Raw genomic sequence first — 25,768 nt, 5'->3', positions numbered from 1 at the left:
TGAGACCTCATGTTGGCCTAATGGTCACATTTACCACAGACAAAAGAAAAGCAAGAGGAAGCAACTTGGGAAGAAGGAGCTCATAACCCATCCATACTTAAATACTGGAATTCCGGGATGCACCATGAACCATTTCCTCCAGGAAGCCTTCCCGAACTGAATGTGGCACCGACTGATATCACACCACTCCTGATACAGTTGGTCTGCAAGACATAATCATTGACTCCTGGTTCTGTTCCCTGATTATTTGACAGTCTACAAAGTCTGGTCCTCACATGTCTCCTGCACTACATTATAATTCTTTGATGTCAGAGATCAAATCTTCCAATAATCTTCCACTTCTCTTATTCAATCAAGTGTAATTATTGGGTTAATTCAGATTTATCTTCCCAATAAATGTCCATTGTACAGATGAGTAAACTGAGGCACAAAGAAGTGACATACCTTGCCCAGGGTCATGGGGCTAAAAAGGAGTGGAAAAGAGAATTCAAACCCAGGTCTTAAACTCTATAGCAGGCACTGTCGGTCGCTTCTTTCTCTCTTTCAAAAGCACCCTAAATTTCTTTCTCTGTGAGGTTCAACCCACCCATCAAGATTATGCTAGGCCAATTATGATGGTCTCCTTCCCTTGCCTGAGGTTGGTTAATGCATGGACATAGGATTCACAATTCCAGCCAATGAGACACAAGGCAAAAATCTGCTAAGGAGCTCCTAGGAAAGTTTCCCCGTCTGCCTTTCTGCCTCTGCACGTGATTGTGAGGGTGTAACACCTGGAACTGTTGCAGCCATCTAGTGACCTTGAGAACAAGGAAAGATGAAAAGAATCTATATCTTTGATGATGCTGTTAAACCACCGAAAGAACCAAGATGGGGGCAGACATAGCCTATACCTCTTCTAATGGGAAATACTAAAATTTCTTATTGTTTCAGCCAGTCGAATTCAAGTTCTCTGCTACCTGCAGCCCTGGCTGATACCCACGAAAATCAAGGCTCTTGTCACTATAGATACTATGCTTTACGGGCAATAAAGAACAGGTACGAATCCTGCTCCCTGCCCTCACGGTGCCTATCCCTAATCTGGCATTCAGTAACTAACTGTTCAATCTATATTTGATGAATTGATTCTCCCCTTGCTCATCAGTTACTGGGGATATGATCCCTGAAGGCATCTTTCTTCCCTTTCCTAAGCCTCACTGATTATCTCTACATTCAACCTCCCATTTTGACTGTGGTCTCAACATTACTGACCAGGTCCTTCGCCATCACCTCCCCCCACCTCTGAGGATTGAGCTAAAAGCAAGATACTTGCACTTGGCCCAGAGAGACCATCATTGAAGCTCCGCATTCCTAAATATTTGTTCTTTGAAATGTCTTTCTCAATTAGACTCATCCAAATGTTTGAGAGTCAGGCTGAATTCCAACTTCCTGCTCCAGAACAGACATGTTGAGCCTGCATAATCACTGCAGCCAGCTTTATTTGCTATCAAAACATGGATTTCTTTTTGTTGTTGCTACTTCTCGACTGTAAAATAATCAATAAATAGAATCCAGATGAAAAATGCCAGCATTTAGGAGAACAACTCTTTTACAGTTCTTTTCTTTTGGGACTAATTAACACATGGGGGATGAAGTGTGCTGTTACGTTTACCCAACCAGCTAAGTTGAAACAAACTCTCCTTTCCTCCTGCTAAGATATGGCTTCATGTCAGAAATATAGGTGAAACAGACTGAGTTTCAAAATGTGTTGAAATGTCCAACAAACAGACCTATAAACCTATTATGTGGACTTCTTCCAACCTCTCTCTCTTCACACTGACTGTTCAATTTCCTTCTTTCTCCCCTAAGAACACATTGCATAGTTAGTGTCAAATGAAACACAGATCGTCCCATTAGAAGGAGAAGCAATCTCTCTGACTTTCTTTCTTTTAAATGAAGAAGACATGTCTTTTTGGACAATGACCACCCAGGCCATGAAAGTTTCATGAGGGGCTCTCAGAGTGACTGACACCTTTTCAATTATAACACTGCTATAATAAACCCCCACAGAGCCACGGGGTATGGAGCTTACATCCAACACATGACACCTATTTATTCCCTAATTATATTGCAATATATTCTCTCTGTGTGCTGATGAAGATAAAATATTCTTTTAATTCTACGGCCTCCTGGGGGGGGAAGGGGAAAGGGAATTGTACATAGGCAAGTTCTGCTAGTTCCTAGAGCTAAATCACAGCCTTTGTGCCAGGCTCCTCCATTGCATAATCTCAAGAAAATCATTCCCTTTCCCTTGTTCTACCACAGTGGTTCTCTAAGTGTGATCCCAGGACCAAGAGTATCAGCATCACCTGGGGACTTAGAAATGCAAATTACTGGGCTCACTCCAGACCCACAGAATCAGGAAGATTGTGGGTGCATCCCAGCAATCTGTGTTTTAACAAGCTTTTTATATTGAAGTCTGAGAACCACTGGTCTACAAAACAGGAAGAGAAGTGCATCATTTTAAAGTGAATCAGAGATCAGGGATACCTGAACTCTATAGATAGAGCTGAACTCCCCTTTCTGCATAGCTATACCAATCTGCAGATTCAGGGCTCTCTTTACCCATCTGTACAATGGGGCTACGAAGTTCACCAAGTAGCTGTGGATGCTGAAATTTAAGAGGCACATGGTTACCTGGCACCAGTCTCTATGGATACCTAGCATGATCACAGTTACCAACACTCACCAGCTCCCTCCTGCCATATTCTGATTGGCAGAAGCTCTGTAAAACACTCTCCACTGCTATAGCTGAGGTCATCAATGCAGCTGCCTCTGGGTTACCCTTGGCAACCAGAAGCTGGGGTCAAAGAAGCTCTCAGAATCTCCCAGAATCTCCCAGAATCTCCAAATCTCATAGCCAACAGCTTTAAGCCTTTTCACCTCGGAGCCTTGAACCATCCACAAGAGGGGAGGCTCAAAATTCTCTGTTATATTATCCCATTTCAGCACTTTTTTAGACATCTTTCGTGTATTTGCTTCCACTCTGCAACTAGACTTCAAGCCTGTGGCGGTAAGAAGCCTACAATGTCAGCATCCTGAAGTAGGGTACCCTGCCTGTCTGGTTCACTGCTGTACCCCAAGACCAGTGCCTGGCACAAAATAGGAGCTCAAGTATTATTTGTTGGCTAAATATTCCTCGTGCAGTAAATGCCCCGCCCATAGTAGGTCCAATAGTAGGTCCAAAACACTCAAGTATCTAAATTCTAAAAGTTGTGGTGAGGAAGGGGCAAAGAAACTACAATTGATCATGAACAGCACGAGTTTGAACTATGCAGGTCCACTTATACTTGGAAGTTTTTCTTTTTTTTTATACTTGGAATTTTTTTAGTCAATATACTCGTCGGCCTGCATACAGCTTTGGCATCCACAGATTCAACCAACGTCAGATTGAAAATATATTTTCCATTCATGGTTGGGAGTCCACAGATGCAGAGAACCAACTGTTTACGTTGTTCTATGCCATTTTACGTTATATAAGGGACTTGAGCTTCCGATTTTGGTATCTGCAGGGCAGTCCTGGAACTAGTCCTCCACAGATAAAGCAAGGAATGATTCAAGTTTGGGGGAGTCAAAAGTTATAAGCAAATTTTTTACTTTTTTTTACTGTGTTGGGAAGTGGCGCTCCTAACCATCCCCCCGCAAGTTGTTCAAGGGTCAACTGTTCTTGAAATCCCAGGGAACAATTAGAAAGGGGGAAAAGGAGAAACAAATGCCTGAATATTTTCCAACAGAAAACCATAACCGTTGGTTCACGGGTGCAAACTTCCCGGCCAATTGCTCACCCTCGATGTAGAGTGAGAAGACCCCTGAGGCCAGATTCTGAGCTTGAGTTCAGAGCAACTGGGTCTTCTAGCTGTCCTAGCGCTTCTCACTCAAAGGCTAAATTCTCAATGGCCTTGACCCTGCTGTCCTTGGATTGGCCACTTAATTCCTGAGCTTTCCTGCCTCTCTCTTTACCTTGTGCTTATGCCCCACAATCCTCCTCCCCCAACTGGAAATCTAGCCAAGGCTTAATTCCAAACCCTCCGGTCTCCAGAGACTATGCCTAATCCTGCCCCCTCCAAAATCAGTTTCACCTGTGAAAGCCTATACCCGCTTCCACAGCTACAAAACAATGGCTGCTCTTTCCCTGTGGACTGCACTTCATGTGGCTGGGCCAGGTCTACTGGCTCTTTATACCCCCAGACTTAAGTGCAGACACGGATAGGTATGCAACAAACTGTCACCTAAGTGATTTATCCTGGGAGATAATCACAGCACAGAATTTAACAAGAGAATCCAGACCTGTCCTCTCTGCCTCTAACCTCACACACGCTCAGCCCTGGATCCTGACAAGGGCTTGTTGTGACTGGGAACAATTGCCCTATGCTAAGAAAGTGGTAACGTCAGCATCCAGTGCTACACTGCCTTCCACCTTTAACTAGCGCTAAACTTTCACCGGGGCCTCAGTTTGCTGATCTGTGAAATAGGAAGAAGTAGTGGAGGCTGCAGTGGTGTGCTTTGAATTTCTAGCGACTTTAAACAATATGTGAGCAACGGTGAGTCCTGGTGCGTGGTGTGCACCAGGGAAAACCCGCCAAATGAGCTTAAGATGGAATGCTTCTGGGTGGTCGATTCAATGCCCACCGGGGACCCCGCCCAACCTGCAGTGCACTACTGCCGAAGGACCCTCTCCGCAAAGGCCCCAGATCTCGGTCCTACTAAACCTGCTCTAAACCTTTCAACAGAACCTCTCCAACAAAGAGGGCTGCGAGGCCGGGCCCCCGCTGCCTCCGAGGAAGCCCCACCGGGCCGTGAATCCGGCCTCCCGGCCTTCGGGAGCGAGAGGACCCCTGCCCCCGGCAGGCTCCGGCAGCCCTGGCCAACCTCCGCTCGCAGCCACCTGGTTCGAGCATTAACCTCTACTTTCCCCGCAGCGCGCGGGAGGAGCGCTTTTGCCCGGGAACACGTGTACCCTTGCTAAAGCGAGCTGAGGTGATCAGGCGCCCAAACCACCCAAAGGCCTCCTCCACCCCGTTGGAGGCCCTGCTCTAAGCGTTCCCGGGGGAACAGAGTGGGAGATCCTGAAGCGGAGCCACTTGGAAATATTTTTGTAGAGAACATGACCACGCGGAAGGGAGTCAGACCAGCCTCGCAGCGCAGGCTCGCTGGGATGGACCCGAGAAGCAGTTACCGTAGGGTGGAGCCGGGAGTGCAGGTCCGGGAGAAAGAAGCCAGGGCTCGGGGGCTCGGCAATGGTCAAGCCGAGGCTCCTCACTTCCAGGTTCCGGACGGGTTATGGCTCGGTCCCTCTCACAGACCTTAACGCCCGCAAGGAACGATTTTGCATATTTTTAAGCCGTACTGCTTTCTAACAAATTAGGAAAATAAACCAAGTCCAGGAGGAAGGCGACTGTGTGCTCTGCGGCTCCAAGGGACCACAACGACCACCCATTTCCCCACCTCCGACATTACCGCCCACGAATGGGCGAAAAGTTGGGAACTTCGGGACCGCGCTCCAGGCGCGCACTGGGAATGATTCGCTTAACTTCGGGAGCAGGGGTCGTCGCCGAGGGCAGGAGGGACGTCAAGGGAGTGAACTCAAGTGTCCGGCGTACCGGACTTCCCCGAAGAGAGTCGGGGCGACTGGAAGAGAAAGAAATGAAGGCGGTATACGTCCGGTGCAGCGCTTCCAAAAAGCAAAAGCGCGCATGGCACCGTCTGGGGCATGTGGCAGCGAGGCGCACGGCTGACCGGGGCGGGAACCTGGCCGCGCGCTCTGCGCCCGGACCCGGGCAGGGAGGGCGCCCGTTGCATTGCGCGCGGCGGGCGCTCCCGGGGCGGCTCGGGGGTGGGAGTCCCCAGACTCTGAGGGGCGGGCGGGCGCCATCCCTGGGACAAACGCGCTGCGCCGCTGAGCTCGGGTCTTCCCCAGCCGCGGGCTCTGCGTCCCGACTGCGGCCAGAGGGCCAGCGCCTGCCTACGCCAGGGGCCGCCCCACCACGTCCTGTCAGGACTCCCTCGCTTTCTCCAAACCTCAGCATTCACCCTCGCCCCGCGCCAAACTCCGCTCCCACAGCCGGGACCCCGGCAGGGCAGCGGGAATCCAGCGAACCGGTGGAAAGTTAGTCGTGAGGCTGCAAAGCCCCTTCCCCGACCCCGGTCTCCCGGTGCCGCCCGCGCTCCGAGGCTCTGCGTCCTCGCAGTCCCCGCCCAGCCACCTACCTGCTTCCGCCGCTCGCCCGGGGTTTAGCCGGCCAGCCGTGCGGTTCGGTCCCCCGGAGCCCGAGCCACGCCAGAGCGCCGGGCCAGGAGCCGGAGCTGCGAGCCGCCCAGAGCCAGGCGGCAGGCGGCGGACACCGAGAGCGAGTGAACGAGCAGGCGGGCGGCAGGAGCCGCGCTGCTGCTGCCGAGCCAGCCCCCACCCCCTCCGTCCCTCGGTCCCTCCCTCTCTCCTTCCCTCCCAGCCGCCTCCTCCCAGCTCACCGCTCCCTCCCTCCGTTTTCCTCCCTCCTTTTTTTTTCTCTCTTTCTCCCTCTTCGGTCCTTTCAGACCCAGCTTGCTCGCTCGTTCGCTCGCTCTTTTTCCTATCTTTCAGTCTCTCAGCTTTCCTTTGGGTTTCTTTTTCTCTGATTCAACCTTTTCCAGCATCTCTTCTCACTTCCCTTCCCCCCTTTCGCTCTTTTGCTCGTTTCTCTCCAATCCCTCTTTTCTCTCTCTGCCCTCTCTTTATCTCTTCTTGGTTTTTTTTTTCTCCTTTTAACCTTTTCCCGTCTCCACCCTCCTTTCTCATCCCCACTCCCCTTCTCCCTCCGGGTGGGTCAGAGTGGCCTGCGTGCTGCCTCCTCCCCGCACCGAATCGGGGGATCCCCCCGGGGCCAAGGGCCAGGGGAGCCCCCAGCCGCGCTTGTCACAGGCTGAGGACAGAGAGGGATGAGCCAGGGCTGGAGGCTGGGACCCCAGACAAAGGTTTGAGAAACGTCCGGAAGGGGGAAAGGGCAAGAAGGCAAAGAACTCAGAACGTCAGGACTCTAGACATGCGAGGCTGAGCTGCGCGTGGGAACCTGAGGAAACTGAGGCCCAGAGAGAAGGGAGCACGCGACAAGGTCAACTCCAGAGGCAGGGCCTTGTCCACCACTGCTCCTCGCAGCCCGGGTTGGGCTCCTCCGCTGACCCCGGAGCTGCCAGGGTGCCAGAGACAGATTCACTCCTTCCAGTGTCTCTGCCTGCCCCAAGCCCCCAGACCCCGGCCCCCAGGGCCACGGGAGAGGAAACCTTCTCCCTCCGCGACAGCACCTTGGGCCACCTCACTGCCCCCACAATCCTTCTAGGGGGCTGGGCCCTGGAGAGGGGGAGGACCTGGCCCTAGGATGTAGTGCGAGGAAACCCTTCTCCCCACCCAGACCCCTTCCCAAGAAATGCGGGACTTACCTTCCTACTCCTGATTATCAGGGATGGAGTAACAGCAGGTGCTTTGCTCGTGTGGTTGACACCTTTTCTCCTTGAACTACAGCAAGAGCAGGAAGGCCCAGACTTGGGAAAAGGTGCTGTACACATCTCTGGGAAGAATTTTTTTGCTAATAAAGTGGACACATTGTCTGAAGCTTTGGGAACTGCAAGTCTGTACACGTGTCTGAGCACCTAGCCCTCCAGAGTCAACCGTTGATAACAGACTTCATTCTGGGTCTGATGGGGCAAGTCCCACCCCTACAAGCTTTTCCTGGCACTTCCCCATTTCAGCCCAGTGGGTCCAGAGGAGAGATGCAGGGTCACGGGTCCCCTGGGGCCCCATTTTGCCACCCTGCTTTGTCAAGACAGGATCATGATTCTCCTAGTTTCCCACCTAATTTCTGGGGCCAGATTTTGTTCCCCTTCAGTACTGTCCCTTCCATGGCACCAACCAGAAGCAGACCCTCCATCCAACCCCTGGGTAAAAACTTACCTTGGGATATTGACAAAACTCCACATAACTATCCCATCAGTTCCCTGCCTTTGGACAGAAAATCAAATGAACCCATGCCGAGGCCTTTTTTGTCACACCACAAAACCAGAAGAAGCATCTGGTCAGGGCCGGAGCTAGGGTGAGGAAAGTCAGGTACCAAAGGCACAAAATTTAAAGAAGTGTTCGCTCCCAGGGTTGTGCAAGTGAAGCTATGGCATCCGAGAGTGAGCACCCCAAATTCTACACCCTAGGGCCTTCCTGCCTCGCCCCAATCCTGGCTCTGCAGTCAGCTCTCTGGGCTATCACTAATTGGCTGTGTGGCCTTGGTCCATGATTACATATCTGTGGCCTTTAGGTTCCCCACCTGATGCTAAAGAGGCTTAAATAGATGTTCTCTAAGGGTTTCTCACACTCAGATGTACTGCCACCTGTGACGATCAGAGCTGCTGAAGGGTAAGAGAATGGTTTGTAACTTTCTGGGTGTGTATTCCTGCTCTGCCACTTACTGTGACACTGGGCAGCCACTTAATTTCTCTGACCTCAGTTTCTCTGTCAGTAAAATGGGGATGATAACAGTACTGTGAGCCCTGGGAGGGGTAAATCAAATAATGCACATAGTAGCACTTGATAACTGTTGGCAATTAATATTACACAAGGTAGGTTTTTGCATATCTTTTTTTTTAAAGATTTTATTGGGGAAGGGGAACAGTGTGTACTTCCAGGACTTTTTTCCAAGTCAAGTTGTTGTCCTTTCCATCTTAGTTGTGGAGGGTGCTGTTCAGCTTCAAGTTGTTGTCCTTTCAGTCTTAGTTGTGGAGGGCGCAGCTCAGCTCCAGGTCCAGTTGCCTGTTAGTTGCAGGGGGCGCAGCCCACCATCCCTTGCAGGAGTCGTACCGGCAACCTTGTGGTTGAGAGGACGCCTTCCAACCAACTGAGCCATCCAGGAGCTCAGCGGCAGCTCAGCTCAAGGTGCCGTGTTCAATCTTAGTTGCAGGGGGCAGAGCCCACCATCCCTTGTGGGACTTGAGGAGTTGAACTGGCAACCTTGTGGTTGAGAGCCCACTGGCCCATGTGGGAATCGAACTGGCAGCCTTCGGAGTTAGGAGCACAGAGCTCTAACCGCCTGAGCCACCGGTCCGGCCTGCATATCTTTTCTTCATCTTCACATTCCCTCTTGGATTATGAATTGCAGCTCACACATGCACACACACACACACACACCTCCTCACCTCTCCATGGCAGCTGTCCATTTATAATACTCAAACCCCGTTCTAACAGGTATGGGGAGGTAGGCAGGTCTTTCTAGAAAACCATTCCACCCCATCTCAACAAACAAATGCATGGAAAGCCACCCATTTCCCCATCTCTCACACACTCCCACACTGCCAGGCAGGAATTGTGAGGCTGAGGGGTGCTGGCCCCCTCCACACTGGGTTGGGGATTGCCTGGTTTTCTGCCATACTCTAAAAAGCCACACGCGGATCTATAAAGCTGCACCTTCTCTACCCAGCTGGCAGGCCTCCAAGGACTCATGTCCCAACAGAGCCAGGAACACTTTTAGCAAACGTCTCTGAGGGTCGGCTTGGGGTCACATCGGAGCCCATGCTCCATTTGCCCGTCCCTGTGGGCCTGCCTATGAAAGACACAGCTTTGCACATCCTATTGCTCTCGATGTTCATTCCAGCTGCAACAAGTCTATCTGGGAAGTTATGACAACATCTAAGACCCCACTACTCGTCTAAAGGCATCATCTCAGACAAAAGTCCACTATTCTGAGCTGTAAGCCTTGCTCTCAAAAAATGTACACTGTGACTGGTGCAAGAAGACAGTAAAACACAGAAATGGCTTGAGATGACTGAAATCAGGGACCCTGGAAGCAGATGTGGCTGAGTTCACATCCTGGCTCTATCACCTGTTAGCTATGTGACTACGAGCATCTGAATCTTCTCATCTGCAAAACGGGAATGATAGTGAGATCAACACTGTTACTATCCCCATCTTACAGAGGAGAAAGCCAAGGCAGAGAGAGAATTGCCTGGCTCACGGTCACTCAGAAAGTAAGCAGAGCCCAAGCAGAATTCAATTCCTAGCCTTTGCTCCCGGCCTCCATCTTCTCCCCTCAGTCTCTCTGATCCTTCTTCCTACAGGGCTCCCCAGCATCTCTTCTTCAATGAAATGGCATCTGAAAGCCACCTGTATTTCCACCCTCTACACACTTCAGGTGATGACTGGAACCTATTGGGTGATGGAAAGAATTTGGAACTTGTAGGATCTTTGAAGCGCAAGTGAAACCTGATGTATGAGAGTGCTTGAGAAAATGTGTGTCTTCCCACCAGACTCTAAGGTAGTTGGGGTCTTATTTACCTTCGTGTCTATTACAAAGCCTAGCACAGGGCCTTGCCTTTTTAAAAGAATCAATATTTACACTATATTAATAAGGTACACTGGTGGTTTCATTTAAACTTCCCAACAATTCTACACAGCCCACATTATTATCCCCCTCTCACAGAGGGGAAACGGAGGGTGCGAGAGGGCACTTACCCAAAGCCACATAGCCAGCAAGTGACAGAACCCAAATTTGAACTCAAGCCTGTTCAAAACTCTTTCTTCAATGCTCCAGTGTCTTGCACTATGGGGCTCGACTAGTGTAAGGTGAAGAAAGGGCCTAGGGCCAAAACTTAAGAAGGGACTCACCCCCAGGTGCCATCTACACTTGTACAACCCTGAGAAAAAGTGATCTTTGGATACCCACCAAAGAATTATGGGGGACTGTGGGACTCCTGTGTCCTAGCCATTGATGAGCAGCCAGGATCGAAGGTAACTCACCAGTGATACATCTGCTCACATAACACACACGGACAGAGCACATCCCTCACATCCTCAAACGTCCCTACATGTCACAATCCTGCCCAAACACAGATTACTAAGAGATCACCCAACACACCTATGTACATACCAGCACAATGCCAAATGACTATACACATCTATAGTACAATTCCTGCATTCACTTAAAAACAGGAGAGGGCAATGGAGAATCAGAAAAAAATCCAAGTGAAATGACTCTTTTCAAAAGCTGTTTTTGGATCCCACAACCACCAATTGAAGTCTTGATTAACTTGGTTGTATTTATTAAATTGTATTCAATATTTAATAACTTTGAATATAGATTGAATATTTAATGAGATTGGTGGAGATCTAGTTACATATAAACGTAAGAACTGCCAATTGCTTTGAATTTAGAATTGAGTTTGTGACTCATTCTCAGAAGCTAGTACTGGAGATCTCTCCATTCTTCATGTTCATGGGTTTATTTAAATCACAGGTTATCATCATGACAGTATTACACTATCATTTGTTATGATGCTCAACTATTATAACATAGATTATTACACAGTCCCAGGAAATGCGGCATTCAGACACTGAATTTCCTTGCATCCAGGCAAATTAGATTGGGTCTCTTCTCTTTCCTCCATGTTTATCAGGAAAAGGGACCAGATATGACACTGAAATGCATCTTGCCTTAAGCCCTTAGTCCTCCCACAGGCACAAGATGATCTGGAAGCAATTTATGTGGTCTACTTTGTCAAGACCAATTTGTCCAAGAGAAGGAACTCTGTTTTGTGGACTAGAGACAAGCAACATGAATTTCTGAATCTTTTTTACAAAAATAAGAGAATCAGATGCAAATGCAGCTTTCAGAGACATCATGGAGATTCGTGAAAGTCCTTGGAGGATTTGAGATTCTGGAAATTAATGAATGAACTTAGCATATCCATGTATGCAGGTTTTACATACGTTACAGTTATATTAATGATGCTCTCTGGGTAATAAGTAATTTAAAAATGTGGTTTGTTAGAGGCCAAAGTTAAATCATTGGAAATAGTCATTATGCCACAACGGGCTACAGCCCAGCAGAATATAAACTGCTTACTCACAAAAGAGAGCAAATGCATTCTCCATCAGATAAGTCATCTCAGGGACACACCTTTGTCAGATGCTGATTTGCTTTGATTTGGGATGTAAGCAAATGTAAATGATGCTGCCAAAAGAATAGTAATGTCAGTGACACCATTAGGTGGAGAGTGAGGCTTCTGACTCAAGTCAGTGTAGTCAGACTTCTAGGATACTGTTTTTATTTTATTGGCAACAGATAATTGGAAAGACTATGCCTCTAAAACGTCCCCCTCTTCTCATCTTCAATAATCTGTCAACCTTTACGTCCTACCTAATAGCCACACAAGTTTATCTACATGTCTTGAATTTGATAGTGTCCTGGGCCCCCTGATTTTATTTGTGCTGTTCGCAGAGCCTGACTGCCCTTCCCATCCTCTTTCAAGCTTGGCAGACTCCAATCTCATCCTTAAAACTGTTCATTGACAAGGTCTTCGTTGCCCCCCTTCCCTATTTACCACCTCCTTTAGCACTTTTTTCACTGCTGTTTGACTATCTGGCCCATGGATGGTGAATTCCATAAAGTCATTTAAATATCTCCAGTGACTTGCACAGTGCCTGGCCTAATGTTGGATGGATGGATGATTGGACTTGGGAACAAAGGCATATGGGTTTTACTTTTGGCTGTTTATCCTTTGACTTGAGTTGAGTGGGTGCTGGTGGAGGCGTCATCTTCTTTCCAGGAAGCTCATAACGCCACTCATTCCTAGAGTCAAGTCAAAGCTCAAAGGGAGTAGCCACTCTTTTGTTTTACAGATAAAGTCATCACCCTCATGTTTTCATTCAACAAACATTTATAAAGTTCTTACAAGCCTATGCCAGGCTCGCCTTTCACTGCCTTGAGTCACAACCCAAATTACTGAATCAACCAAGAGGATTTCTAGGAGTACACAGTATCTAGGAGCAACCTCTTTTCTACAGCACTGTTAGCAGTTTCCTTGCAACAGCCATGAAACTTCAGGGGAAGCAGAAAAAGTAGGGTGCTCTGGGACTCCTACCCAATGGTAGCTTGACTTGGTAAATTCTTAGCTTTTTATAAGTGCCTCAGTCCTTTATGGAAGTAGATAGGGTATCAGCTCAACTAACACATAGAACTGCTGCCCTCCTCTCCAGCACCCTCTGCCCCCACTCCCTGCTCTGCACTTGGTTCTCCTGCAATGTTGAAAGGCTTGTGGGCCCACAAGGAAAGAGACTTTGTTTTGTTTGCTGCTATCTACACAGCACCCAGAACAACACCTGGAACACAGTAGGCCATCATTGAGTGTTTCTTGGATGGATGAATGAATGAGATGTCATTTCTTTTTCTTTGCTCGTGATGTTTACTCTGTTTAGAATGCTCTTCCGTCTTTCTTCAACCTAGCTCTTACTCATCCAGCAAGACAGCTCAGGCATATTCCCCTCTAGCAAGTCCTCCTTGAAGCCGCTGTGCTGGGTCAGACACCCTTCCCCTGGGTATCCTGGCCCCCTGTGCATGGGCCTCTCTTATCACCAGCCACAGCGCACTGCATTATCTGTTATGTATCTGCTTCCCACACTGGCCTTGGAGATTCGTGAAGACAGGGGCTATACGCTATTCATCTTCTTACCCTCAGCTCTTTGGCAAGATGTCTGGAACATAGAAAGCACTCCACAAAGATTTATCCACTTGAACTAAATAACCCCAAGTCGATGGAGATTGGGTCATAGCAAATGTGATTGCTGATTCATTTGGTCACTGGGCAGAGATGGATTGAGTGCCTACAATGTGCCAAGCGCTGTTCTAGGTGCTGGAGATGCAGCCCTGAGCCAAACAGACGAAAACAGTGATCATGCTAGTGCTTGTCAGTTAAACACGACCCAGATACTTTACAAGGCCAGTTAAAGGGTGTAGAGAGTCAATATGGAAACTGCTGTACATGTCAGTTTTAAGCATAATAGTATTTAAGTTAGGCAGGAAATTCAGGGCCCCAGTAATCCAGTGGTCTCTCTTTCCTGGACTTCAGTGTCCCTGCATATATAATAGATACATACTATAGTCTCCCATGAGATATTCTGCTATATATGTTTATACAAGCTCCTCTGAAATGCCTTGCACATTTTTAAATCTCAATAATTTGCCTAGAAATGCTTTGCAAATAGCATTAAGTATTTCAAGGCTTAGAAAACACTTCACAGTTGGACAAAGTACGTTTGTATTTAAGATCCTATGATAAATATAAAATTAAATTCAATCAGCTTTCTATTCAGTTGAAATTCAATTTGCCTTTAAATGCCATTTACAGATTTCTTTGATCATACCCACTACCTATGTTACATTTAACAATCTTCTACTGAGTCTTTCTGTTGTGTCAGGTACTGCAGTAGGTACTAAAGAAAACCAAGATTGCTGAGACATGATCTTGACCTTTACAGAGCCCCCAGTTTAGTAGCAGAGACTGAAATGCACCTGCAATACTGTAACCCATGAGACCGAGACATCCTGCAACCCCGGTACACACAGGTGATATGGGAGCACAGAAGATAAACATACCCATTTCGCTTTGGGAGGTCTCAGCGAAGGCTTGACAGAAGTGGTGATGTCTGAACCATGAGAGTAGAGTTCCACAAACAGTGAAAAGAAGGGACAGGACAGGTTAGAAAGAGAAATGACATGGGCAGTGAGAGAAGGCATATGGCACACTCATGAAGGATGCCTGTCACTGGCAGCTGGAGCAAATGTAACTGCCGGGGAAAGGGAGAGAAAAAGGCTGGAAAGGTGAGCTGGGCTTTGATATTGACTGATAACAAGTTAGAATTTTATTCTGGAGATAATGGAGCATATTATTAAAGCTTAAATGTTTTTAAATTATGTAATGCCTTTATGTGCTCATATATTATACACATTATAAGAACAAATGTTATAATATCCGTCACAAAATATATATGTAAAGACCAATACAATCTGTCTTTTATGAAGTATTTACTGGGAGAGGGGGAATGCTGTGCTAAGCATCTGATAGGCATTGCAACATTTTATCTTCACTAAACCCTTGAGATGTAAGAATCATGATGCCCATTTTACAGATGTGGCAGTGGAGTTTCTGAGTTGTTAAATCGCCCCACTTGTCTCACCGGGAGCTTGAATGCAGATGGGTCTGACTACCAAGACCGTGATTTTAACTTCTAGGCTGTGACTGCAGCTTGTACAAACAATTAACAAACTCAAGAATGAGGGGTTTATGTAAAATTCTCTTTCTCACCTTAGTATATATCAAAAGTCTTAAAATGTTCACTCTTTAACTCAATAATGAGATTTCTGGAAACAAATCTTAAAAGAAATACTGGAAATTCATCCAAAGATGTGTGCACAAAGATGATTATTACAATGTTATTTATAATAAAGAAAAACTGAAAGCATCCTAAGTGCCCAACATTAGGAAAAGGGTTCATTATAAAATGATGGAGTACTAGGTAACCATTAAAATTATGATTGCATAATATAGAAAATTGTGTATATATAATCTTAACAATGTAAAGAAAAACTGCACAGAAAAGAAAAAAAAAGAACGAAAGAAACCAACAACGAAAAAGACGTCAAAATATAATTAGCAGTGGCCTCTGTGAAGGGGTTAGGATTCTTTCCCCCCTACACATTCCAAATGTTCTCAATTTAAGCACCTAGTTTTTGAAATCAGGAAAAAATAAAGTTTTTTGAAAAACATCCATCCTGTGTCTTGATTAAGGTCACGTCATCTGGGTCAATCTGAACAGTCAGCAAAATGAGAAGTGTCCCAGGCAAACCACTTCTCTGCCACTTGATTCTAGAATGTCTGGAGATCAAAACATTGACTGAGCCGCTGTCCTGGCTGTGACCTGCAAGGATCCTAATTCAAACCATTCTATTTAGTCATAGGAGCTCAAACCCTCAAAGAAAGCGGAAGAATTCATCTTTAAAAATGTGCATTGCAAGAACATTGCAATTTGTTCAATTAACATTTCCGTTAAACATTGCCATGTTTGTTCTTTAGCATGACAGTGTTAACTTTTCAGTGGAGGTGCGGGGGAAGGAGAAGAAAGAACAAATCCTGAACTTTGGGGCCCAACCCAGGAAACCAACTGTCTGGTTGGTGAAGTGCTGAAATTTACTCTGAGATAGGAATTAGAGGTAAAGCTAATAACCCAATTTGGAATAATTTAAAGCTCTTTTTTAGTGAAGTTTTTGACTCAATTGGGCTCATTATGCTTGGGTTTAATGTGTAACAATTTGTTCTTGAAAGCTAACATTATTGTTGGCAATAAAGATAGGAAGTGGAAATAAGTTTCCAATATGTAAAGCAGATTTATTTCTCATTGTATATGGACTTGTTCCGGGTCTCTGCTTATGAATCACAGCGTGCTCCCCACCATAAGATGCTGTCCATGCAGTTGGTTATGATAAATGGTCTGTAATTGTGAATCTGATATTGGTTTTCAATATTAAATTTATCATTCTGTCCTCTTAACAGATATTAAATACTTTTAAGAATTTATCCATTTGCCTGATCCATCTGTGAGTTTTCAATATGTAAAATTTATTGGTTTCCTAGTTTTTTGAGATTTTAACAGCCGACAACATCATTAATAACGCTGAGTAATGGAGCTGACCTCTTTTAAACCTAGTTCCCTTCCACTAATCCAGAACATTCAAGTTGAATCAAAATGTATTCGATTTAAGGACCCGAAAAGAAAATGATCAGTAAGGTCCCTGACTGAAATGGGCTCCCGCAGACTGGTTGTCCTTTCACCTTTTCACCTCTGAGCCCCTGGCAGAGGGAGCCAGGCCCAGGCTGCCTCCTCCTCCTCCTCCCATTGGATGAGCCAGCTTGGGCAGCCCTCCACTCCCTCAGCTTCCTCAGTTTCTTTAGCGCGGGGGTGATTGATGATAATAATAATGCTGCTTGTCTGGCTCCCTCATGGAGAGCGCTTTGTGAATTAATGGAAATGTGTGGGCTGTGCATTTGAACAGCCCCCTCCAGGACGGCTCCATTACTGCCCTGAAACTCTCATCAAGCTTGGCTGGGAAGGATTCCTGCCCTTCCCTGTTGGGATAGTGCAATGGAAGGTTGAAAGAAATCACACTGGGTGAAAGAGAAACAAGGCTGTGGGAAACACCAACCTTGCCCCTTGGTCCTGTGTGTGGCCATGCAAAGGCCACCCTTGCATGTTGCCACCAGAACAGTATAAAGCTAGCTAACTCAGGGTCAGAATTTGGGGCTGTACCTCTGCTGGGTTTAGTCGTTGCTGGCTTTGACAGCCGACAAGTCTGGATGTCACGGTTCCTATGTGAAGTGGACACTGTGTTAAGTGGACACTGAGACGCACAAAGGCCTATAGAACGGAGCTCCCAAGGTCAGGGATTCTGCTGGCCACCAACTGCAGGAACCCCTCAGCCAGGGCCCCAGAAGGGGATGGAGCCAGGGCTATGCACACACGAGGGTTGACAATGAGCCTCATGACAGGCCAGGGGACAGGCAGAGAACTGCCCAGAGAGGGTTCTAGCTGAGTTTCCTGGTCACGCTTAAGGACCTTCTCAAGGTCACTCCAGGGTCACCTTCTCAAGGCCACTCCAGACAAGCAGCCCCACTGCTGCCTCTGACCTGTGGATAATTGAAAAATAACTACCTTTCCTTCCCCTGAGGCCTAATTTCATAGTCCTGTGGCAGCCGGATTGACTTTCAGTCCAATGCAAATCGGCTTTTTTAGAAGTTTTGTCTATTGAAAGATTATGGGCTGAGATCAAACCTATCAGAAGACATTGGGAGGTGTCAATAGGGTCACAAGAAGGTAACAAATTTCCAAAGGGCCCCTGAGTCAAGAGGAAACTTGTTTTTAGCAAAAGCCAGAGGGCCATCTGGTTCCAGACCTGGCCCACTTGGCCATATCAGATAAATTGTCCCAGTCAAGATCAGGTGCCAAACCTCCACATTCCCTATGCAGCGCTTTTCTGCCCTGTCATGACATGATTCACAAGCTGTTACAAAGGAAGATATGTCTTCCCAAATCCCAGGCATTTCAGAACCTTCTGTAGACTTGGCTTTTACTCCCTAGATCTCCTGTTATACTTTTTATATCAATGGTTAACCACTCGTTCAAACTTGTTCCTCAAAGCGTAAGGTAATTTTAATCTGACAAATGTTCACTGAGTACCTATGAGTGTCTAGATGATTAGCACTGGGAGAACTGCTGTGGAGATACAAAAAAAAAAGAAGAAAAAGAAAACCATATAAAATACAGTCTCTATCGTCAGGTAGGATTAGTAATGGCACTGCATTTAATAATCAATTATTAAACATCCCCCGCATGCCTGGCACGGTGCTGGATACTGCAAAGACACAGGAAAAACGACCATGCTTTGTCCGCTCCCAAACAGCTTACCTTATTAGAGAGAGATCTTAACATACAAACCATGACCGTTTACAGTGAAATGCTAAGTTGTGTGATTGACGCAGTAAGTGCAAAAGAGGTGGGCAGGATCCATGTAGACTGGAAATAAATCAGAGTAAACCTCATGGAGGAGGAGGCAGTGGAAAAAGGCATGAGAAAAGGATGGGATGGCGACAGGCAGAGAGGACAAGACGGACATTTTGTGTGTGGATGTGTTTGTGTGTTGTCAGGAATTACTGTCTTTATTATTCAGCCCTTCAAATAGCTGCCCACCTTCAGCTCCTTGCCTACACCTACCTGACAATGGGAAGGGGCAACAAACATTTATGAAGCACCTACCTCATGCCAGGAGGTGTTCTTCACTTAGCTCTCATTACCATATGCATCCTTAACCGCCCCTCCAAGTAGATGTCATGATCCCCTTTATGGGAAAGGACCCCGAGCTGTCTAAGATGACATCACCAGTATTGGTCAGACAGGGATTCAGACCTTGGCCTTGGCCTCTAGTGCTCATAACCTTTTCCCACGGAATCACTTGGACTCTAGGAACCAGAGCGTGGCAGTCCTCCAAGAAGGCCATGCTAGACGGGGATCTAGAAGAGGAGGAGGAAGGGAAATGGCCTGATGACTGTCTTTCCGAGCATGACCAGGCCAGCTGCTGTGGAGGACAGGGAAGAGCAACTCGTAGAGCTTCCGCCTTCAGAGACAGGCCTGCTGCATTCCCTTGGAACATTTCCTGGATCTGACATGCCAACGCTGACTTCTCACCATGGTAGTGGCTCCTAATGGCAAAATGCCAATCTTCCTGATGATACAGGGCTGTCTCCTGCAGCAGCTGGAGTCCCCACGGGGCTCCTTGTCCCTCATCCAGGGCAACGCAAGCTTACTTAGGTCTGGTGCTCAGAAAAGGGCCATCCCTCAAGGGGCACGGGAGGGAAAAACCCTCACTGAACCAGGAAATACGTATCGTCTCAGCATTTAAATGGCTCCTGTTTTAAGCCAAGATCAGTGTAATTAAAATTATAAGAAAATAAGACCAAAGGATATCCCCCCCACCACTGTCCTTAATTAGGAGCAAGATTAGAAGGAAGAAACTCTAGTGTAGCTTATTTAAAAAGTACAATCCTGAAGTGGGACCAAAAAAAAAGAAAAAGAATAATTTAAATGAAGGTATCATTATTGTTTTTTATAAAGGTCTCAGTGGACAGAGGGGTCTGATTGGCAGATAAAACACATGAAGGGCATGTGCTCCTTCTCAGTCACTTGTTCTAAAGATGACTATGCAGGAAGCCCTGGTCTCTGGGACCTCTTTCCTACCTCCCTGGAGTCTTCCCCAGATAGGAGCACAGGAAAAATACCGGGGCATCATGGTCTGTGGACAAGGAACCCTACCCCTGGGTACATTCCCATCCATCACAAGAAGTGGTTAAATCTCTTAACTCCCTTGACCTGCAGGAGGTGGGGTTGCCACATTATTACTATCATCATCATTACGGCTGCTGTTATTACCATTTATCCAGCGCCAACATCGTACTTAGCACAACACAGAGCATCAAGGAAGATGCAGCTCTGGCTTTGAAAATAAACACTTCGGCCCCCCTCCTGGATTTCCACCGGCAGCAGGAGGAACCAGCCTTCAGCAACCTGGGAATGCTCTGCCCTCCCTCCACCCCCTAACACTGTGTCTTCATTTCCCCTGAGCAACCTCACGTTTTCCTATAGTCTGCTCGGTGCTCTGAGGCGCTGTCTGGGTTGCTTGGCCCTACACTTGTCTCTGTGGCCAAAGTCAGGGCTCAAAGAACAGGGCTGAGGATGGAAGCGGACATGGGCCACCAGGACTGAGACAGAGCTAGAGCAGGCACGGAGCATGGAGGAAAGAAAGCACAGTATTTTCCCACGACAGCATGAGTCAGACTGCTCCGGTCCCCTCATTGCTCTTACCACTTCATTCTGCAATCTCATACTTTACAAATCCTCGCATACACTTTAAAAATCAAGACCCACACCACAGTAAATGGTATCTGTACAAGTCTTTAGAACACGAAAGCATTGACAAGTGCCCATGACCATCTAAGAAATGTATAAATATTATCTACACATCAGTTCCTCAAGCAAAAGTCCACTGCCTACTGCCAAATGTTATTTTTACAGCAGTTCTGCCAGATGAGTGAGGGCATATATTTCACCAGTAAGCCACTTTTTATAGAGTGGAGAAAAAAAAAAGAGCCCCAAACACTTTTATTGCTTTTTAACCAACAGAATTTTTGAATGCAAATGAATGAATCACCTTTGTAATGATTGGCTGCCTGAGTTTCCTTGTCACACAGAGAACAGGCTCAGTGGATGTGACTTGTATCCTCATGAGTCCAGGCAAAGATAAAAGACTGACATTGCTACCAGTGAATTATGAGATTTGTCTTTATCAGTGAAAATAAGGTCATAACTGAGTCCAGCCATCGCCTATTATATGTGTGTTCCATCTATTTTTCTGTATAATGTGATCCAAGTGCGCCAGGGTGAGCTAGAGTAGCCCAGTGTATAAATTAGCCATTTTGTAAAGCTGTATTAAGTCTTTAAGGCCACCAGGGTACCTTTTAATGCATTGATGCCACTCTTCAATAGATGCTGGTCTTCTTTTCTTCTGACCGAAATTTCAATGACAATGTCGTGAAAAGGGTAGCTTAGAAGGACTCTCCTACGTATATTTGAAATTAGAGGAAAAAATAATACGTTGAACCACAGCTGGATCCCAATTGAAAATTAACCAATTGTGGAACCAAGTTCCTCATAACTACTTCTAAAGAGAACAATTAACCAAATAGTTAATTAATTCAGCATTCGTTTATGAAGCAATGTCTCTATGTAAGGCACAGGGAGACCTCTGAAGTCTGGCTCTTCCAAAAGCTGAAAAGAGGAGACATATTTTACATTATAGAAGTTCTTCAAAAGGAGAAGAATGATGAAAGAGACCATGGGTATTTTCTAAAATGCTGTTTTAGAAACAGTTTCAGAAACTTGTTTTAGTGTCTAAAACAAGCTGACACTAAATCCTATGAAAAATGATGTTTTTGATGTGTAGGATTGAAAAAAATAAAAGATTCTGAAAATGGTATCTCTTCTACATAGCCTCTGGCCTGGAATTTGCATACTCAGTTTCCTTGTAACCACCTCTGCAAAAACAAGTGCATCTACTCACTGCCACAACAGAGTGGGCTAGAGTCACTCAATAAATTCTTCTCTTCCACAACAGCAGCAAAGGTTGGGCAGCCCAGCAGTGGGCCAGGGGCTGTGGGAGACAGAGATAAAACAGACACAGGTCTCTCTCCTCAAGGAGCTCACAAATCATTCACTGAATAAATAATTACTGCGCATCTGCTGTATATAACTGCTCTATTTGGCTAGCTGTGCTTTTTGGACACAACCAAACTCATGGAGAAATACAACTGAGAGCCTTTATTTTTAATATACAAAGACCTCATTCATTCACTCATTCATTCATTCAACACATTCTTATTGAAAATCTAATATGTGCCAGACATTGTTCTAAGCTCTGGGGAACAGTGAACAAAACAAAGTTCCTGTCCTCATGGAGCTTACACCCAGCGGGAGAGACAGACGAAAAACAAGCATATATATACATATATTACCCATATGCATTTATAAGGAGATGAGTATAATATAGTGGATTCTGGACCTCAGCTGCCTTGCTTCAGTCCTACCTCTGTCAGTGACTAGCTGTACAACTTTAGGGAAGTTATTTACCATCTGGTGTCTCAGTTTTCTCATCTGTAAAATGGAGATAATAATAACAATACCTAATTAACAAGGTTGCTATTAGATCAAATATGTAAAGTATAGTGTGCCAGGCACGTAGTTAGTATTATATGTATGTGCCATTCATAGAAATTCCCTACTTATTGGATAGAGATAAATGACAAATTGAAAATAAAGACATAGAGATGATGAGGGTGCTATTTTAAATTGGGTGGTGGGGGAAGGCCTCTCTGAAGGAAGGGACATTGGTGTTGAGACCTGAATGAGGTGAGGGTGCAGGTCACGTTCGTTACCAGGGAAAAGTGTTTCAGGCAGAGAAGGGCAAGTGCCAGATCCCTGCAGAGGACGATGCTTGGGGTGACAGGAGCAGCAAGATGCTAAGAATGACTAAAGCAGAGGAGGGAGAAGGGCAGGAAATGAGCCTGGTGAGGTGGCCATGTGCTTCCCTGTGGGCCATAGTAGGGGTGTTGAATATTATTCTAAAAGTAACAAGAAGTCAACGGAAAATTTTGAGCAAGGGAATGACAAAATCTTTTAAAATCTTCTGTGAATGGAGGTCCCTCAAAAAATTAAAAATCATGGGTACTAGACTTATTGGGGTGATCACTTCATAAGTTATATAAATGTCTTTTTTTACTCTTTGGAAAATTTTTTTATTAAAGTTTATTGGGATGACAATTGTTAGTAAAGTTGCATAGGTTTCAGGCGTACAATTCTGTAATACATCATCTATACATCACATTGCATGTTCACCACGCAGAGTCAGCTCTCCTTCCATCACCATATATTTGATCCTTTTTATCCTCATCTAATTACAATGTTTTTAATTTTTTAATTAAAAATAAAATTACCATATGATTCAGCAATTATACTTCTGGGTATCGTATTTCCCCGAAAATAAGACCTAGCTGGACCATCAGCTGTAATGCGCCTTTTGGAGCAAAATATAAGACCTGGTCTTATATTATGTTATATAAGACCCAATCTTATATTATAGTAAAATAAGACTGGGTCTTATATATTAATTTTTGCTCCAAAAGATGCATTAGAGCTGATGGTCCAGCTAGGTCTTATTTTCGGGAAAACACGGTATATATCCAAAAGAATTGGAAGCAGGGTGTCAAAGAGATATTCGTACACCTGTGTTCAGAGCAGCATTATTCACAATAAATAGCCCAAAGGTAGAAGCAACTCAAAAAAGGAAATTCTGACACATGCTACAACATGGATGAGCCTTGAGGACGTTATGGTAAGTGGAATAAACAAGTCACAAAAAACAAGTACTGTGTGATTCCACTTATATGAAGTACCTAGAAGAGTCAAATTCATAGAAACAGAAAGAACAGTGGTTGCCAGGGACTGGAAGGAGGAGGAAATAGGGAGTTGTTTCAGTTTTTCAAGAAGAAAATTGTTCTGCAGATGGGTTGCACAAAATGTAAGTGTACTTAACAGTACTGAACTGAACTCTTAAAAATGGTTAGGATGGTGAATTTTATCTTATGTGTACTTTACCACAATTTAAAATAAAATCTTCAGTGTGGAAAAAAGAGACTGCTGGCAAGTTAAGACTGGGAGCAAGGGAGACTCCAGTTATCTATTGCTACATAACACACTAACCCAAAACTTAGTGGCTGAAAACAATAACCATTTCATGATCTCGCATGATTCTGTGAGTCAACTGGGCTCAGCTGGATGGTTCTTCCGCTCTAGGAGATATCAATTTGGACTGCAGTCCTATGAGGGTACAATCGGCTGAAATGTCCACGACGCTCACTCACATGTCTGGGGGACAGTGAAATGGCTGGGTTCAGGTGGGACACTGACTGCTGGGCCACTCTCCTCCTTACTCCCCGCAGTCCCAGTCCCCTCTTCACATGGCCTCTCCACATGGTCTCTTCACTTAGTCTTTCCAACAAAGTAGCTGAGTTTCTTATAGGTTGCGCAGGGTTCCCCAAAGTACAAAAGGCTTCTTGATGCTTAGGCCAGAGATGCACAGCATGACATCTTCCACATTCTATTGATTAAAACGAGTCACAGACCAGCTGAGATTCAATGTTGTAGAACCACATGACTCTGGGAGGCCTGGTTCATTGGAGACCGTCTTTGGAGACTAGCCCTGTAGGATTGTTGCAGCAATCCAAGTGAGAAAAGACAAAGGCTTAGACCAGAATAACAGCAGTGGAGGTGATAAGAAACCATTGATCTGGAATATATTTTGAAGGTAGATTCAGTAAGGTTTGCTGATGGCTTAGCTATAGGGTAAGAGAAAAAAAGGAGAAAAGGATAAATCTAAATTTTTGGCCAAGGCAACTGAATAAGTGGTGGTATCACTAATCAGTCAGCAAAGTGTCACCAAGAGCAGTGGACTGGGAGCCTTGGGGTCAAATTCTGCCTCTTTTGTTTATTACCATATTATCTTGGTAATTATCAGTTTCTCTGGGCTTCTACTTCCTGATCTGGAAGACGTAGGTAATAATACCTGCTCACTCTACCTTGTAAGGTCATCATAGGATCACATGAAATCTTGTATGTAAAAGAAATTGCCTTGAGTTTGTTACAAATGTAGTAGTGGCCATAGGAAAACCACACACCTTGAAATCAGGAAATCTGGTTCCAGTTCCAGGTCCATCTTAGACTTGCTATAAGAACACGGGCGAGTCATTTAACCTTGTTTGTCTGTTTCCTTATAAAATCAAGCCATAAGATCTGCACTGCCTGTGCCAAAGCATTTTTGTGAGAATCAATCATAAGAACATGTAAAGCATTTTTGAAAAGGCATAAAATAGTAAATAGAAGGTATTATTATTGCATCACTAATTACAGATCCAATATCTAGGCTTGGGTAAAAAAAAAAAGCAACAATGACGGGGTGGAGTCTATAAAATCCCCCCTTTCTCATGTGACCCAGGGGTTCCAGGCTTGGCTTAAGGAACAGCCAGGGGAGAACACCATTAAGAGCTGCTGTAAAACACAACCCATAATTGCAAGTCAATCATACACATGGCAACAGAGTTGGTGAGTTATTCATAACAATGAATACAGATAACAAGCTCATATTTGTAGCACTTTGACTCTGAAACAAACTGTTTTGTTACTTGATTTTTTTTTAATGCACTGAAAATGCAAAAGGTGAAAGCAGTAGGTCACATCATGGAAGCAATGAAACAGCAGGAGTTGAGGGAAGAAAGGCCCAAATAAACATCTCTCTTTAAAGGTAAATGTGTGACATCTGGGGCCAAGCCAGGTTCTGGAATCCAGAGCAAGGATATTAAGACAAGAACTCCAATGTCCCCAGTGGCCACAAAGAGCCTCTGGCCTTTAAGATCTCATCTGAAAGACACACACACACACACACACACACACACACACACACACACACACTAAACAGCCTGGTATTCAAATTACTCTATGCAGAAGAATAAAAACTCTGAACCAATGCTGCAAGGGTATGAACTTGTGTTCTAAGGGAGTGTATTTGGATGGTTTAAACACTAACCCGGCCCCTTCAGGCAGGGGAGCACATATATACTGAAAGGCATGGAAAGCAGTCATCACCTTTTCAAAAGAGTGTTTCTGTTTTCATTATCATTTAAGGCTGTAGTCAGTGTTGAACGATAATAAGAAACAGGCATGGGGGGAAAATGCACCCAAATCACAGGCATACACAATAAAAATGCTATTATAGACTTTTGTGAATATAAA

General features: G+C 45.5%; 1 protein-coding gene across 10 annotated transcripts in view; it reads right to left on the bottom strand.

Annotated features, from left to right (window-relative positions):
* Positions 1-25,768, bottom strand: part of MEGF11 (multiple EGF like domains 11) — a 368,017-nt gene that overhangs the window by 328,952 nt on the left and 13,297 nt on the right. Inside the window, exon 1 of one of the 10 annotated variants that reach the window (XM_074327536.1) lies at positions 6,244-6,452. The exons of the other annotated variants lie outside the window; for them this stretch is intronic. The gene's annotated coding sequence lies outside the window, so the exon portion shown is untranslated. Of the gene's footprint in view, positions 1-6,243; positions 6,453-25,768 lie in introns of those variants that run through there. 10 annotated transcript variants of the gene reach the window in all.

The sequence above is a fragment of the Rhinolophus sinicus genome, linkage group LG03, assembly GCF_036562045.2.
Source record: "Rhinolophus sinicus isolate RSC01 linkage group LG03, ASM3656204v1, whole genome shotgun sequence".
Classification (NCBI taxonomy): Eukaryota; Metazoa; Chordata; class Mammalia; order Chiroptera; family Rhinolophidae; genus Rhinolophus; species Rhinolophus sinicus.
The sequence above is the reverse complement of the archived record's forward strand: the minus strand, read 5'-3'. Positions and strand labels throughout refer to the sequence as shown.